The sequence below is a fragment of the Coloeus monedula genome (assembly GCF_965178545.1).
Source record: "Coloeus monedula genome assembly, chromosome: 28".
In the NCBI taxonomy this organism is placed as follows: domain Eukaryota; kingdom Metazoa; phylum Chordata; class Aves; order Passeriformes; family Corvidae; genus Coloeus; species Coloeus monedula.
In genome coordinates, this window is record NC_138808.1 from 3,030,002 (window position 1) to 3,046,654 (window position 16,653).

Below are 16,653 nucleotides of genomic sequence, written 5' to 3' on the forward strand. Positions count from 1 at the left end.
AAATGATCTCTAAATGTGACATTTTTGGGGCTTTCTTCCTCTTGATGGTTCCAGGGGCATTTTGGATGATGGAGAGTCCTTCAGAATTCTGAACCACACTCCAGGCGTGTTTTTAACTCACCTGGACGTTTTCTTTACTTCATGTTTGTGGGAGCTGCAGCTCTCCCAACCTGTCCAATCTTCCTCCCGAAGAAGATTTTCACATCTAAATCTTTGTTTGTCAAAACTTTGCTGGGATTTAATTATTTTTTCTTTTGAGAGGGAGGAAGGGCAAACTTAAGACAGTTGCAGAAGACCTTGGAAAGAAAATTTTGAAAGTATCCTGAATTTCCAGAGTGGGGAATTTTCATAAGCACTGTGGCTTTTTCTCTTGTGGGCTTTGGGTTCAAAATCCTACTTTTGGAAATGGGATGTGATTTCTTCTCTTGCTCTTTTGGCACTTTCCGTTCAGTTTAAGGCTCCTGAGTGTGAACATAACAAGGAATTGTTTCCTTTTTTTGATTTAAATCCTTTTTGGAATAAATAGTTGGCTGAAAAATCTTTTTTTGGAAGTTAAAACCAGTGCGGGGAAAGGAACGTTGAGTTCCTGCTTTCCAGCTCTTGCTGTAATCAGCAATTATTTATTTTAAATATCTTTTCTCACATGTAATGACAGTATTTTTAAGTATCTTTAATTTTTTTCTGGGCTGAATGCAGAGCTGCAAAAATTCCTTGCAGGGCTGCCCACGTGTGTCTTCATAACCCGATAGTAACCAGTTGCTGCTGCTAATTCAGATTTTCCCTGCATTCGGTTCTTCTCCTTTGGTTGCTTTTTTTCTGTAGTTTTGGGTCAGTTTTAGGTCAAGAACTGACCATAAATTTTTGCTGTGCGTTAGAGAAGAAAACAGAACATTTCCCTCCTGTTTCTACTGAACAGGAGGTTCAAGAGTTGACCTGGAATGTTTTGAAAATCACCTTCACCTTGAACTCCACAGTGTGAGCTGCTCCTGCTGTTCCTTACAATGTGAATTTTGTCTCTCAGTCTCTCTTACATTTTTTCCTGCTATTTATTTATTTATTTATAAGGCAGAATTCAATATTTTCTCTTGTTCCACTTGCTTAATCTCTCCCTTTTCTTCTCTGTGTTCCACCAAAACTCTTCTAAACTCAGAGCTTTGTTCCCAAATCTGCAGCTGCCTCTTTCTTCTATTCCAGGCCTCACCTGAGCGCCCCACGTTTTATTTTTTTTGGCATGAAGACAGCCAGTTCTGCAAAGGATGGTGTGGTTAGAAAACCTCTGAGGTGTTTGGAACAATTTGGAAAGAGTTAATGTGTGCTCACAGCTGCCAAAGCTGAGCCATCTGCTGGGTTCAAAGTTGATTAAGTATCACTGCTTTTAAATTAATAAGGGCTCTGTTAGAAGAGTAATTGGAAGTTGCATAAAATATGGATTTGGGACTTTGGGTATAAATAATAGAGCATATATTTGATAAGAGCTTTAGACTATTTCTATAAAAAGTTCCACTTTCGTGATTACTGCAGCATTAAAATCAGTAATGTTTGTTGTCTAATCCCATCTAAAGATTAGGATTAGTAGCACAGCATTATTCCCTAAACCCCCGGGCCCAAGTTTCCCCATTATTAAACACCTGCGGGGGGAGATTTGCCCTTCAGGAGCGGAGTTCCAAGCCCTGGCAAATGCGGGTTCCCTGCCGTTTCTTTTCCAGCTTTGGAAGGAATTGCCCCGATTCCATCAGGACCATGGACAGTGGGAGGAAATGAAGAGCGCGATGGACAAAAAGGAGCAGAGGCACAACTGTGTTCTACCTTCGTTGGGAGAAATTCGACTTACCAGGAATATTTAAATTAATTTTTAATTCATTGCTATTTACCCCTGTCAGTACTCTCAAACAGGACTATTTTACAGGATGCAGCCAAAGGTTTAAAAAAAAAAATGGTTTGAGTTCAAGCTGCAGCAAAGCTGCTGGAAGGGGCCTACGGATGCCAGAAAAGCTCAGGGGTTGAGATTATCCCTTGGGGCATGGGAAAAATTAGATTAAATATTCCTGTTTTGCCTGAGGCAGATCAGCCTCAAACCTTTGTTTCAGCAGCTCTGGTTCCTTGTTTTAATTTCTTCCCAGCACTTCTCTTCTTCACAAACAGCATCTGCTGCCTCTTTTTTGTCTAAGGTGGAAGGAGAGGGTGACAGTGCTGTGAATGACTGGGGAAAGCCTCTCTGCACGTTTCCAAATGCAGGAAGAGGGTCACTCCCAAGCTCCTTTTGGTCCATCCTGACCAAGGGAATTCTCTCCAGGAGGATGTGAGGAGCTGCTGTCCCGCTGAATTAACTTGAGAAAATAATTGTTTGCTCTTCTGAAAAGGCACCAGCCCCCACCTATACGTGAGCGCTATATGGAACTGCTCCAGCTCACCTTCCCCCTCTGGATTCATCCTGGATCCCTCTTAAATCTACTGTGATTTAAGCATTCCAGGTTTGCCAGTAAAACCTGGGATAAACCAAAAAAAAAAAAGGAGAGAGTGGAACAAGGCAAGCTCAGTTTGGAATGGAGTTGATCCAACCTCCCACCAGCTGCTTTCACTGTGGAGCCACAGAAACTCCAAAAGGAATGAACACAGCATTACTGCTCCTTTCATACCTTTTTTTTCCCCCGTTAAACTCTATGAGGGACTTGAAGAAACAGCATGTTGTTGCATATGAATGAGCAAAAAAGCCAAATTCCCTACAAATTCCTGCTTGCTCTGAGTTTCTGAAACGTGGGTTCTCCCACTGGGCTCCTGTAACAGCAATGGCCAGAGGCTCCTGCAAGCCCCCAGGTGTTGGAGATGCACTGGGAGCTGATAAAAGGTGCCTTGTGGCAAAGGAAAAGGGCCTCCTTTAGACCTGGCTTTAGTTTAGGGGATTCTAAATCACCCTGCAGCACCCCTGACTGGGTTTGATATCAGCAGAGAGCTCTGCACGAGGCTGAGGTGGCTTCAAGAGATGGGCCCGAGCTGGTTTTGCAAATATTTGTGTTCTTATAAAAAGGATCTGTACAGGAAAAGCTGGAAGAAAACAGTAGCAAAGGATAGAGAAGAATCCAGTCAGTCAACCACCATAAATTAGATTTATTTAAGTCTTTTCCATTTTTCTGGCTGCGTTTCAGAATGTGTACAAATAGCTGATATTTAGTCCCTGGAATATATTTTTTCTTTTAAACAAACCATTTAGGGGCATTTTGAAAGCTGCCTCTACCTGTGCTGGCATTGAGAGGTTTCAAACCAACATTAAGTGTTTTATTGGTCACATTCCTTCATGAGCTGAGGGAAAACAAAGCCTCATCCCAAACCTTCCCAGTTTTATCCCCAGGGATGGACTGGGCAGTGTCTGCACGGAGGTGCAGATCTGGAGCCAGTTGGGACTTTTTAGCCTCTCTGCTTAACGTAACTCACTTGAATTTCTGTCTTTCCAGTTTAAATTCTCCCAAGGTGAAGTTCAGGAGATTTAAAAATAAATTCTGCTGTTCCATTGCCCAGAAGAAAGAAGCGATCAGATTTAGGACTGGCTGCTCTCCTTTTGCTCTGATTGTTTCTTAATTAAATGGAGCCACACTTGGGCTTTTTTCCTCTGTCCACTGCAGAAGTTTTAATTGTACCACAGTTATTTAGGGGGTGAAGAGATGGATTTTTGTTTTATTGATGGCTTTTTAGGAGTGGAGGAGGAAATTATGTTGTTATCTCCTTTCTATGCATTTAACTTAACACACAAAGAAATCAGCAGCCATTGTTAATTGATATTGAAACTTGATCTAAGTCAATTTGTTTGGAATTTAGGATTAAATTAATTTAAATAACTTTTGACAACACAGTCTTCTGACAGGCTTTCCCTTGCAAGTCCCCCACCAAAGTAAATCACTTCCAGTGAATTATTTACGAGACAATTTCATAGGGACAGCTTCCAAAACCCCTCCAGGCAGGAATAAAATGATCTTCAGTGTTCCAGTCACAATTTATTTGGGTAATTGGCTGCCTTTCCTGCTCAGGGAACACCGGGGGTTTATGAGCTCCTGCCAGAGGACAGGAGGTGCCAATTTCCTGCACTGGGCCAAACTGGGGAGTTTTCCCCCCAAATTTGCCATGGAGATTTGCAGGGCATTGCACAAACCAGCTTCCCTGCTTTGTTTGCTTGTTTATTTTTAATTATTTCACCTCCCCAGTGTGTAATTTGGTGATAAAGGAATGGCTTTTCCAGCCTGTTTTGTTCTCTCATGTGGGTGTTTGAGTGTAGACTCCGCAAAACTTCATGGAAAATCAGTTTATTTCAGTGGAAGGGGAAAAACCCCAAAGTTGAATGTGGATTTTATAATTCCAAGTATTTCAGGGATGCTGAGTGAGTTCCTGCTCAGCCTGTCCTGCTCCTGCCATCCCTCATCCCTTGCGAGGGACTGAGGAATCACAGACCTGAGTCAAGGGGAGCTCTGCTCCTCCCACTCCTCTGCTCCAGCAAATTCAACTTTTTTATGGGATTTCCTAGCAAATTATGGCACAGGGCTGTGCCCTAATTTTGTTCACTTGCACCTTAGAGAAGGGAAGAAAAGTAAAAAAGCAGCAAAATGGCAATGCAGAGTCAAAATCCCCGGGTTTTTCACCCAAGGGTTCTCCCCTCCTATGTAAGAGTTAGAATTTTCTACAGCAGCCAGGCTTGTGCTGTTGGAAATTCAAACATAAAACTGGCATTAAATAATTCCTTTTGATTGATGAGAAAAAACCCAAACACCACCATCACCCAAAACCTCTCAGTTTGTAAAATTTGGGCTGCTCAGTTTTGGGAAGAGGAAAGGGCTGGGAAATGGCCATGCTGTACTTTTTCAGTACTTTTATAAGCATTGACAAGTGTGGTAATTCTCTTGTCTTACGTTTCTTCCTCAAAACCCTTTCATTCTCTGCAGAAGCCCTGATGATACCTGCAGGGATGTGAACTCAGCTTGTCCTTCTGACACTCACAACGTTTCATAGCTGATAATAGCAGAGAAAAATGAACAAAATCCCTGTTCTCTGGTAGCTCCTGAAAAGGTCTTTGGCAGATGGTTTATTCAGCCTGGGATTTTCCAAATGATCCTGGGGACTGGGTGCCTAATTCTCCTAAACCATCGAGTGGATCCTGCTTTTCTTTCAATAATCCAACCTAAAACCAGTTCAAAACTGCCCAAACTCGACATGTGTCATCCACACGTAAATATTAGATTTAATATTTCAAATCATATCTTACATTAATTTGATTAAACTCCCTGCCAATGCTTATAACTGGTGTGAGAATCCATCTTCTCCACAGATTTTCCACAGTAATTTATCATTATCTAATGAAAACTTAAAATAAAGAGGCCAAACTTATGTCACATTCCCTTGAATGCTTGGAATATTTCATATTCCCTGCACAGGAATTGGAGCAGACCCTTTAGACAGATATCAGGGCCCCCGGATCATTTTTTTTCTGCTGCCTTCTGGCTCTGAGTGCTGCTGCTAAAATTATGAAAGGGATTAGAGGGTTTCATTCCCTTAAATGTCAGGGTGGGGAATATAAAAGATGGGTGTTTATAAGCAGCTCATCAAGGACAACCTTGATTATGGAGGCTTGTTTGAGCAGCAATTGCCAGTTTTCAGCCCCCATCACTGGATGTGTTTCTTTTCCTCCCTGTGTTCAGTTGATTTTTGTTCTTTTCTGGGCAGTGAGGGAGTGAAGATGACCCAGATCCTGCTTAAGCCAAAACTGGGGACACAAAGTCTCTCCTGTTGCTTAAATATGAACAGTTCTGAAGGGGTTTTGTTGTTGTTGGATATTAATTTGAAGTTTGGTGTTAGTTTTAAAGGTAACAGAGGCATTTCTCAGGATGAGAACATTGATCAGACACAGAGTACAAGAACCCTGAGTGTCTGAGTTCTTGTGAGAGCCAGAAATCTCGGAATCCTGGATGGGTTGGGTGGGAAGGGACCTCAAAGCCCACCCAGTGCCACCCCTGCCATGGGCAGGGACACCTCCCACTGTCCCAGGGTGCTCCAACCTGGCCTTGGGCACTGCCAGGGATCCAGGGGCAGCCACAGCTGCTCTGGGAATTCCATCCCAGCCCCTCCCCACCCTCCCTCTTCAGAGAAAGGAATTTTTTCTGTGTACTTAACATAAATTCCCCCTTTCCCAGTCTGAACTCCTTACTCCTCGTCCTGGATGAACAGTCCCTCTCCAGCTTCCTTGGAATCCCTTCAGATCCTGGGAGGCTGCTCTGGAACATTATTTTCATCTCATTTCTGTGACTTTATGCATTGGCAGAGGGAAAATGCTGAGTTTAATTCAGGATTTGCTGTGTCTTTTTTGTGTGGCCTTTCTGCAGAGGTTTGCCCAGTCCCTGGCAGTGCCCAGGGCCAGGCTGGAGGGGCTTGGAGCAGCCTGGGACAGTGGGAGGTGCCCCTGGCCATGGCAGGGGTGGCACTGGGTGATTTTTGAGGTCTCTGCCCACCCAGATCATTCCATGATTCCTGTAAATACACTGGGAGCTGATTTTCTGCCTGCTGTTTAGCTGGGCTCTGAATCTCCAGGCTCTGTAAGAAATACCTGCAATAGTTTGTAGATACTTTGTTATTTTACCATCTAAGCTACCTCAGAAGATGCATTTTCTGTTCCTCACGACCTGGTTCTCAGGAGGCATCTGCAAATTCCTAAATGTCTGTGTTCATTTCCCTGCACCCCCGGGGATTCTGAACCTGCCCACAGAAGTGTGGAAACCTTGTTTTGTTTTGTGCACCTTGATGCCTTTAGGAAAATACTCTTTGTTTCTTTGTTTTGGTTTATTTGGTAGGTTGGTTTTTTGGGTTTTTTTGGTTGTTTTTTGTTTGTTTGTTTATTTGTTTGGTTTTTTATTTGTTTTTGTTTAGAAGAGAGGATAATACTTGGGAACAGCAAGAAAGTCTGAACAAGGAAATTCAGCTTGTTCTGGAATTGTGTTATTCTGAGTGAGTGGAGAACCAGGCCAGAAGCGTCGTGGGAGAGGACTCAGCTTGGCTTTAGGAAGCTCTTTTAACTCTGAAAGTGCTCCTGAAACAAAGCTCCACAGCAGAAGAGAAAACTTCACCTCAAACCCCCCAAAAAATATTCCATGTGAGAAGGGGGAGGTTGGAAAGAAAGATTTCTATTGCTGTTTACAGAGTTCTTTGCAGTTAAAGGGAAAGAAAAATTATTCCTGAGAGTTTTGCCGAGTGGCAGCTGGGAGCTTTGGCCAGAGACAGACTTTTTAACCTGGAATATATTCATAAACAGAAAAGCAATTGAAAAAATTCTTTACTTGGGGCTGGGGCACACAAAACTGCCTAGAAAGGAGGCAAAGGTGCTGAGGAAGAATCCCAGGGAAGTCACGGAGCCTTTGAAGGTGAAATTCAGTTGTCCCTGAGAAATTTGTCACCTTGGGGGATTTTATTGCTGACTTTTAATAGAGGGAATGGGGAAAGAGGAAACCCCTGTGAGTTTGACTGGGAATTTCCCCATCTGGGAGGATGTGCAGGGAAGTTGATGGCATTTAACTTCCCTCTGTTGTGCAGGTTTGAAAGAGCTTTTCAAATGCAGCTGATGGAAAACAGTTTGATTTGCAGGTCAGGCCCATTTTTTGGCCTGCAAAGGCCAAAATAAGGAGTTTTTCCTCTTCCCTATCCCTTCTGAGCAGAAGACTGCCAACTTTTCAGTTATTCCCACTTCAAAGCATTGCCCAGGTGCTGCCAAGGTGTCTCAGCTTTAATACTTTGGCTTTTCTGGGAGTCAACAAGAGTTCCAGGCCTGAGGGAGCCTCATTTCCAGGGGCTCCTTGTCTTACCCATCATAATTTACTAAGTTTTATTTGAAGGTTCTGTTGTGAGTTTCCTCATTCCTAAGCATGGGAGAGTCTGTGCAGGAAGTAACTGGTACATAAAATATATAATATGTAATGTTTGTTCCTTATTAAACAAAAGAAATAATATCATTTAAAGCTGATGTGTTTGTTTTTAAAGTCCTGATCTTCCCTTTGGACAGAACTGACAATGCCTGTTGTGTCTGCATTCTTGTGGGTGTCACAGATTTAGGGGCATTCTGAATTTCCGGGTGGGATGGGGAATGGGAATGAGCAGAAAATCCCTGTTTTTCTGTGCTGTCTTTCTGTGCACCTTGGGCACTGAGTGCACCCCATGGCCAGACACAACAAACAGCATTTTTTGCCATTTTTCAGCCACTTAAACCAACTGCTTTTTACAGTGTTGGACATCTCAGTGTGCTGTTAATATTCTCAAAGCCAAGCTTAGTTCCACACTTGGAGCACATTTGTCTCGTGGAAGGAGAATTGTTCTCATCTCCTGTCCTGGGGTGCCTGTATGAGCCTGTATTCCCTGTGGTCTGCCCTGTGCCACACGTGAATCCTGTGTCTCCCTGGCTCTTTAAGCTGTGTGAGAGGGGTGGCTGAAACCTGCCCTCTTTGGAGGAGACGTTCCTTCCAGAGCATTTCCCTTCATTTGTCTCAAACCAGGACATCTCCCTTCCTCCCGTGCTGGGGAGGATGAAAGTTTGGTAAGAAAGTTTCACAGGTATGTAGGCTTGGCAGAAAGATCTGTGAATGTAGAAACTGGGGATGAGGTAGAAATGAAAGCAAGTTTTGTTATAGAGTAAAAGATGTTTTGCTGAACCAGTGATCACTGAATAGCTGAGAAGGCAAAGGTTGGAGATGAGTTGGGAGGAGATTTTTAGGAATAGGACAAAGGTATGTGACTACAAACAAAAACATGTTTTTCACCAAGTAAATAAGTCTCAAGAAGAGCATAAGTCAATAGAAAACGTGTCTTTACCAAAAAGAGAGATATGGCAGGCAAAGAAGAAATGTTGATGTAGGAAGAAGAAGAGAGGTCTGAGAATTTTCCATTGTAAGCTTAAATTGTAACTTACTCTTGTGATTGGATAATAATGACTATAATATGGTGATGGTAGTAGCTATGATAGGCTACAGGCAAATGTAAAGGTATTGTGTGTGGTGCTTATGGGTTGTTATGTGTTAAGATACTCTGCAAAGAAAAGTATCTGATGCTTTGTAACTTGAGCAGAAAGCGGCTTCAGGTCTGCCCACAGCTGGAGCTGGCAGCTGTAGGGCTGGCTCTGGATACCCACTCCCTGAGCTGCTGTAACTTCACCTATGCAATAAACAGCTTTCAAGGGAGCCGCCTGCAGTCCAGACATCCTTCGTGAACCTTTCTCCTATACTCCCGTTTTCGGTTTAAGACATAAATGGTCAGTTTTTCATTCCCCTCTTGTGACAAGGATGTGCTCAAAATGGTGTAGAGAAATGGCTGAGTGAACAGGGACATGTGTACGTGCACAATCCAAGCTGTATTAGTGAACTGTCCTTGATTAGGGAAAAAAGAGAGGAGCAATGCTGATGTGGCAAGCCAACAGGATGTTGGGGAGGGGGATGTTGACCACAGAAAGAGAAAGACTGACGTTAGTTAGTCGTGTGCATATTAATCTGTAACCAATCTATTGGTTAATTATTGCTATTAAAGGCCATGTGAACAGTGGCTGTAACCCAATAGTATGGAGCTTGCTTATGTGTGCTTGGGGAATTAGTGTATAACAATGGGTGTGACAGCAGAATAAACAGAGTTCCATCACCTGGAAGAATTCTCTGCCGGAACTGAATCTGAGATTTTGGGATGTGAATGTCTGAGCCCTGGCCTCTGTGGTTTTAAAATATCCAATTGCAGCAGAATAAAGGCATTAATAAATAAATTCCCACCCCTGGAGGGGAAAATGGTGCTACCTGAGACTGCTCCATCCTGTTGCACAGCCATAACCCTGCAGAATCCAGTGCTCAGGGAAGTGGGACGGGCTCTGCCTGGTGTGGGAATCAAACCCACCTGAGGATTGATTCTCCTGTGGGTTCTCAGATCTCCTGGGGGGCCAGTAATTTCCTGTGCTTTAAAGGCATCCTCTGTTTGAAAAGAGGAAAAATTATCTTTCTCAGTCATTTTCTTTTGTTGAACTTTCTTAGGCTCTGCTATATGGAAAAAAAACCCCTAAAATCACACTTTTGTTCCCAGTTTGCTGCTCGTGTGTGCTCTAATTAAACTACAGTTCTTAATCTTTATGGTTAGAGCTGGTTCCAGTCGAATGGGGATGGGTTAAACATCTTTGTCTGAGGGGCTTTGGACACCATTCCTACAGAAATAAATAATACTTAAGAAATGAATGCTTCCAGGAATTCCCCTTGCCCTCAGTGGGAAATGCTGAAGAAACAAGACTGGGTGTTTTCCTCAAGACTGCAAGGAGTTTATATGGAAATACTTTTGGGGATTTAATTAGAGAGGGAGAGAAAGAACTTCCCAATTCTGAATTACCAACAGAAGGAGGCCCGGAGGCAAAGACTGGGGACCTTGGTTCATTCTCCAGGCAGATCCTGTTGCAGTTTTTTGCTTCAGCCCAGAACAAACACAGCCATGAGAGCTCTCCCAGGACAAGGAATTCTCATCCTGCAATGCTCTGACAGGCAGGAGAAAGTCACCTCTCATTTTGTTGTTGTATAGTAGCACTGGTCAAACATTTTATAACTTATTTTAGGTAATTTAATCCAATTAACATGCAGCTAATTTAGCATGACATGAGCTGTAGCTGTGCAGCTCCAGCTTTGTTCGTTAAATCCAACATTAAGTCATTGTCCTGACACCCCAAAGAGGTATAATCAGTCACTGATTAATTAGCACCAGGATGTCAGGCTCTAATAACTGACTAAAGTTTATCTTGTCAAAAATGGCTTTTTAGTGAATTTTATGCACTCAGTGAAATGGAAAACACAGCCCTAAAAGCCAGGGGCAGATCTCAGGGGGCACCTGCAGGGTTTGTTTGCCAGGTTAACTCAGGGACATCCTCCAGTGCATCCTGCAGCTGACACAGCTCCAGCAGCACCTTCCCACTGCCATTTGCAGAAAACAGAGTTTGTGTTTTTGTGAGTAAAAACCACTTAGTGTGAGTGGCACAAAACATCAAATGGGTTCTGAGAGTGCTGGGAGAGGAGGCTGCAGGAGCATCCTTGGGTTGCCTCTGACAAGAACTGCTTTGAGACAGGGATCTGGAGGGAGAGATGATCCTCCAGCGCCTCCTGAGTTCCTCCTCCCCTGTGCTTCCCGATCCCCCCCTCCTTCCCTACGAGGTGGATTTTGCTGTGTCTGTGCTGTGGGAATGTGGAGCTGGCCTTGGGACACTCCACATGTGTACGAGGGAGGGTGTAAGGGAAAAAACAGCCCAGGGCTGTGCCAAGAGCTGTGACAGAGGGGGCACCTGAGTCTGAACCTGTTTACAGAGCAGGTAGTGCAGGGATATTTATTTAAACTGGTTCTTTATGTGAAGAACCCTTTAAGAGATTTCTTGGAGTGTAGGGCCAGGGAAGGGATGAGAGCCCTGTGTGGGTCTGATCCATCCCAGGTCTGGTTCCCTGAGGAGTTCTGGTGCTGCTTTTGGCTGCAGGGAGTGGGTGACTCCATCAGATTTTGGGAATGGTGCCTGTTTGAATCCCCGGTAGAGGAATCAGTGTTTGCTTTGCTGGTTTAACTCATTAGAGAAGCTGCTGGAGCTTTCAGGTCAAGCCGCAGCCACCACTGGAGATGATTTTCTTCACCCCTGTGGGACACAAGAGGATTGTTTGTATTTATTTTTATAACCACAAAGAATGATGTGTGTTTTCAAGGTGAGTGCCAGTCATGCAAATGCCGATGTTTTATTTTTCCCGAATTCCCCTTAAAAAAGGAGAGAATTGTCTGACAGGAGCAGATGAACAACTCATCTGAGAATACCAACAGCACCTGCTTTTCATTCCCAGACCTCAAAAAACTTCTTAAAGGAAGCCAATAATGTTTTTTAAAATAACATGTATACAGTAAATACATCAAACAGTGAGAAAAGGAAGGGAAAGTGACCTTCCCTGAGGCCACCTAATGAATAACTTGGCAGACTGGGAGAAGAATTCCTTTCACTTGAGCTCCTTGCCGGAGATAAATATTGGAAATGGCACAATTTGGAATAGGAGCCGCAGTCCTGCACTTGATTCAGGAACCAACATGGGGGTCCAATGTCCAAGAGTGGCATTAAAAACATGCTTGGGATATAATCTAACTATTAATGATCAGTTTTCCTAAACTCTGAATTAATGGATTTAACAAGAAGCTGTCTGAAGGCTTTTGAGGTGATGGACTCCCAGTGTGTGTTTGAGGCATCCATTCCTTTAGGAAAAAGGGTAAATAAATTCCTAATTTCCCGGGAAATGAACCTGAAGAAGGAGTCATGTGGCAGGCACTGCAGGGAGAGTGCTGAGGTGGCCCTTCTTCCCCTGAGTCCCTCTGAAGTCCCTTCCCCCGAGTCCCTAATGAGGGCAAGGGCTCTTGGAGGGGCAGCAGCCCTGAGCTTCCGTGGATGCCTTTGCCAGGCTGGCAACTGCTCTGCGCCTCCTGCTCCAGGATCCTCGCTGGGATTTGTCACCTTTAAATCTTAAACACACCTCGGGTCAGGGGAGCCCAGTTTATGAGGTGGTGGGAGCAGAGAGAGCAGTAAATACCCGCCTTTTACGAGAGTCATTTCAATCCAAATTCCAGGTTTGTTGCTCGTGCCAGAGACCATAAAACCCCTCTAACAATCCAAACTTTGACTCAAGGCTCATAAAGCAAACTCCAGTGGTAATGAAGTTTCTTTCAAGGTTTGTAGCCACAAACAAATCAAGATTTCACAGCCTGGGGACAGACCCGGAGCTGCTGCCCCTCTGAGCTCTGCAAGGTGAGGCACTGGAGCTCTGGCAGCCTTTTCAGGAGGGTTGGAATTCCTTTCCTGGGCATTTTCTGCATTTGGGAATATTGCAGTGTGCATAAATATGGGAACTTTCTACAGAGGAAGCAATGCTTTAGTACGGAAAACCATTGCTCTTTCAGGGATGATGGTTCTCGGGTATTATCCTGTCCTGGACAGACCTTATATTTTTAATTTTTAATAAAAAATAAGTAATTTTTTTGTTGCAGCCCTGCCAGGCTGGTGTTTGGTCAATAACAGCCAATTTAGCTCAATCCTGGCCCCTGTTTTTGTCAGTGGTGGCAGATGAAGCCCATAATGAAAAGGCCACTTCAGCTGTGATTCAACAAATGCTTCTTTATGTTCGTCTGCTTAATAACAACTATTAATGGATCTCTCAGAAAAAATAGGTCTGGCTTACTGAAAGTCTCTTATGTGACACTGATTTTTCACAGTTTAATGTTTATGGGAAAATTCAGGCTCAAATAATTCCAGATGAAGGAGCCCAAAGATGACTGTGGGGTTTAACATCTCTCCTTCACCACAGTGTGAGTTCCGTCTGCTCACACTGAATTCTCAGAATTCTCAGCAGTCTGGCTGATGGAAATATTGAGGTTTTGGGGTGGTGTTTAATCAAAGAAACGTGGAATGGTTTGGGTTGAAGGGACCTTAAAGCTCATCCAGTCCCATCATCATCATCACCCCCTGCCGTGAGACACCTTCCAGCAGCCCACGTTGCTCCCAGTCCTGTCCAGCTTGGCCTTGTCATTGCAGTCACATCACAAAATCTTCATTTTGCATGTGTTCTTTTAATTCAGAGCCTGCAGTGACATGGCACATGTAAAACTTGATCCTTATTTGCTGTCACTCCTGTGTGCACACACCCGAAGGGGGAGGAGATGATTCACTGTGGCTTTAACCCCTCTCTTTGGGGGGATGGTGAGAAATAAACTCAATATAAACATCCCTGAGTGTGTGGGATGTGCCCCAGAGTGATGGGTGTGGGGTACAGAGCTCAAAAATAGGGTTTGGAAACCCAAACTCCTCTGCTTCATCACTTCTGTGGTTTAAGGTTGGCTTCTGTAAGGTGGTGATGGGGTCATGTTTCAGGAATTGTGACCTGCTTGGAAATGTCACAATTCCAGGGACAGAGCTGGTCGAGCCATGCTCTGCAGGCTGAACAGGGATTAGAGCCACTGTGAATCTTGGCCCCTTCAGGTTTTATGACCAGATCCTTTTATTCTTTTTAATCTTCCCAGAATAAAAGGGTGGGGGAAGAGGAGAGGAGAGGAAATGATCTTATTACGCCTTCTAAAAGTGGCTTTGTAGCTGAGAGTAAGAACCTCGGTGAAATGGGAATGGGACAATAAATTGTCTGTGCTTGTTCCTCACTGGCCTTTATTTTCATTAAACATTCACAGGCACCATTGCAGTTACTTAAATCAACATGATGACCCACTTTAAAAAGATCGGCTGGAAGAAAATATACCTTTAATTATATTCAGTGATGGCTTTATAAACTTTATGGAGTGAGTAAATGTCTTCATGTGCATGTGAGGCTCCCATATGAGCAGAGAGGATGGTGAGGGATGTCTGTGCATCCTCTGTGTAGTTGGCTTAAAACAACTTTGCACCCAAGTTACACCTCAGGGAAAACAAGAACAAGTCCCTATATGGAGTTTAATTAGGCACACTCTGCATTATAAACAATGAACTTTGGAGAAATCATGTCCCTACTGAAGCTGGTGATGCAATTCTCCTATGGGGCAAAGTTTTCATAAAAATCATAAAATTTTCATAGCAATTTTGGTGTCTGAAATTGTTCTGGCTCTGAGGAAATTCCAGATAAAAGTTCAGTGACTGCAGTGTCTTCACTGGGAAGATGTGTAGCATTTTTCCTTGGAAAAGCCTGAGCAGTGCATTCCTAACCCAGAAAAGGATTTGGGGCAGGTAATTAACTTCAATTGTATGAGCGCTGCAATTTGATTCATCCAGAGAACCCACATATCCTCTCATGGCTGGCATCCTTTCCCTGAGCATGCAGAATGAGAATTATCCAATCATTTCTCATTCCTGGCAATTCCGAACCAGCCCCTTCACAGGAACCAAACAAAGGAGCAAACAACCAGGTACCCACTAATCCACTTTGTCTGTGATGAGAATGTGAACAAGCTCAGGTCTGTCTTAATATTTTCTGCCTCCACTGGACTCCCACAATTGTCTAAAGCACCATCTCCCTTTTGGTTTTGTTTTATTTTGGCTCCCAGGCAGCCTGATTTCATTATGACAAGTGCTATTTTATCCAAGTATTAAGGATCTGTGTTTGCTGCGTGACAACACAAATTTTATCAGCCAGTAACAAGCATCATAAAATCAGTTTGCAGTAGTTCTTTCTTGGCAGCTTGATAATCCACGCTGCAGAAATGAGATGTTCTCTGGGGCTCCTTTTCAGTGCTAATGTAGTGCATGAATGCAGACCTTTTATTTTTAGTGCATTTTAGAATCAGGCAAAGATATTATTTGGCATCAGACAGCACAAGTGCTCCTAGTTCTGGTCTGCTCCTGCTCCTGTAGAGCACTAAATCTCCCTTCCTAAGGCATCATCATTCCCTGCTGTAATAAATGCTAAAAACAAATGAAAAAGAAAAATTCAAGTATAGCAGAGCTGAACTTTTGGAGATGGATTGCAGCAGCACTTTAACTTGCACTTCAATTCTGCACAAATTGCTTTCGATTTTACCTGCTTTGCATTTAGGAAAAAAACCACCCCAAAATTCCATTTCTCTTGCAGATGCAAGGGCTGCCCCCACAGAGCCAGATTAGTTCCTGTCATCCGTGTTTGATCCTGCAAACTCTGTTAGCAACCCCTGGCAGCTCCAAACGAAGTTGCACGGAGGGAGAGCTCTCAATAGAAATCAATTTGCAGCACAAAATGCCTGATTTGCAGTTTTATGGCTTAAAACTCCTTAACCACCGTGATTTATTGTTTGCAGTTAGGAGGGAAGGCTGGGGGGGTTGATTCTCCTGATTTGGGCTTTTTAAATTTTATTGGTGGAGTTTGCTTTCAAATATTAAATGTAAAACAATGCTGTTAAATATCAAAGGAGTCTCAATCATTTCTGGATCCTGATCTCACGTGGGAATTTGCATCATATGCAGGATTTTTCCTGGTAAATGTCATGATTCTCCTCAAATTGCCTGAAATGTAATTCAAGCTACCCAAGGTGTATTTCAAGCTGCCCAAGAGGGGAAAAGTGAACCCCAGGGGCTGCTCAAGGTCATCAAACTGAATCTTAATTACTGAATGTATTTAAAAATAACGGTGGCCATGGAATATAGCAGGGGTGGCTGGATTGCTGTGTGGGACAGCTGCTCCAGAGCCATGAAGTTGTTTTAGTGGAGGGGAATCATTTGGTAAATTTAAGGTAAATTGTCCCCTTTCCTGAGGCTCCGTTCCAATAGAACCAAGCGTGTGCAGCCTGGAGTGACTGAGCAGAGACTGGAGCAGAACTGACAGGGAAGGCTTCAGATTAACTTCTTGTTCCTGTTGTTAGTGGGGATTTCATCCAAGTTTCGTTGGCAGCAGGAGAAGTTTTTCTCTCTTTTGACTCAGGCACAGAGTAACAGCCACACAGGGCTGTGCAGAGCAGGAATGCAGGTGTGGTTTGGGAATCCAGGTGTGGTTTTGGAATGCAGGGGTGTTTTTAGAATGCAGGGGTATTTTTTATTTTTTTTTTGAATGCAGGTGAGGTTTCGGAATCCAGGTGTATTTTTAGAATCCAGATGTATTTTTGGAATCCAGGTATATTTTTGGAGTGCAGGTGTATTCTTACAATGCTGTTGTATTTTTG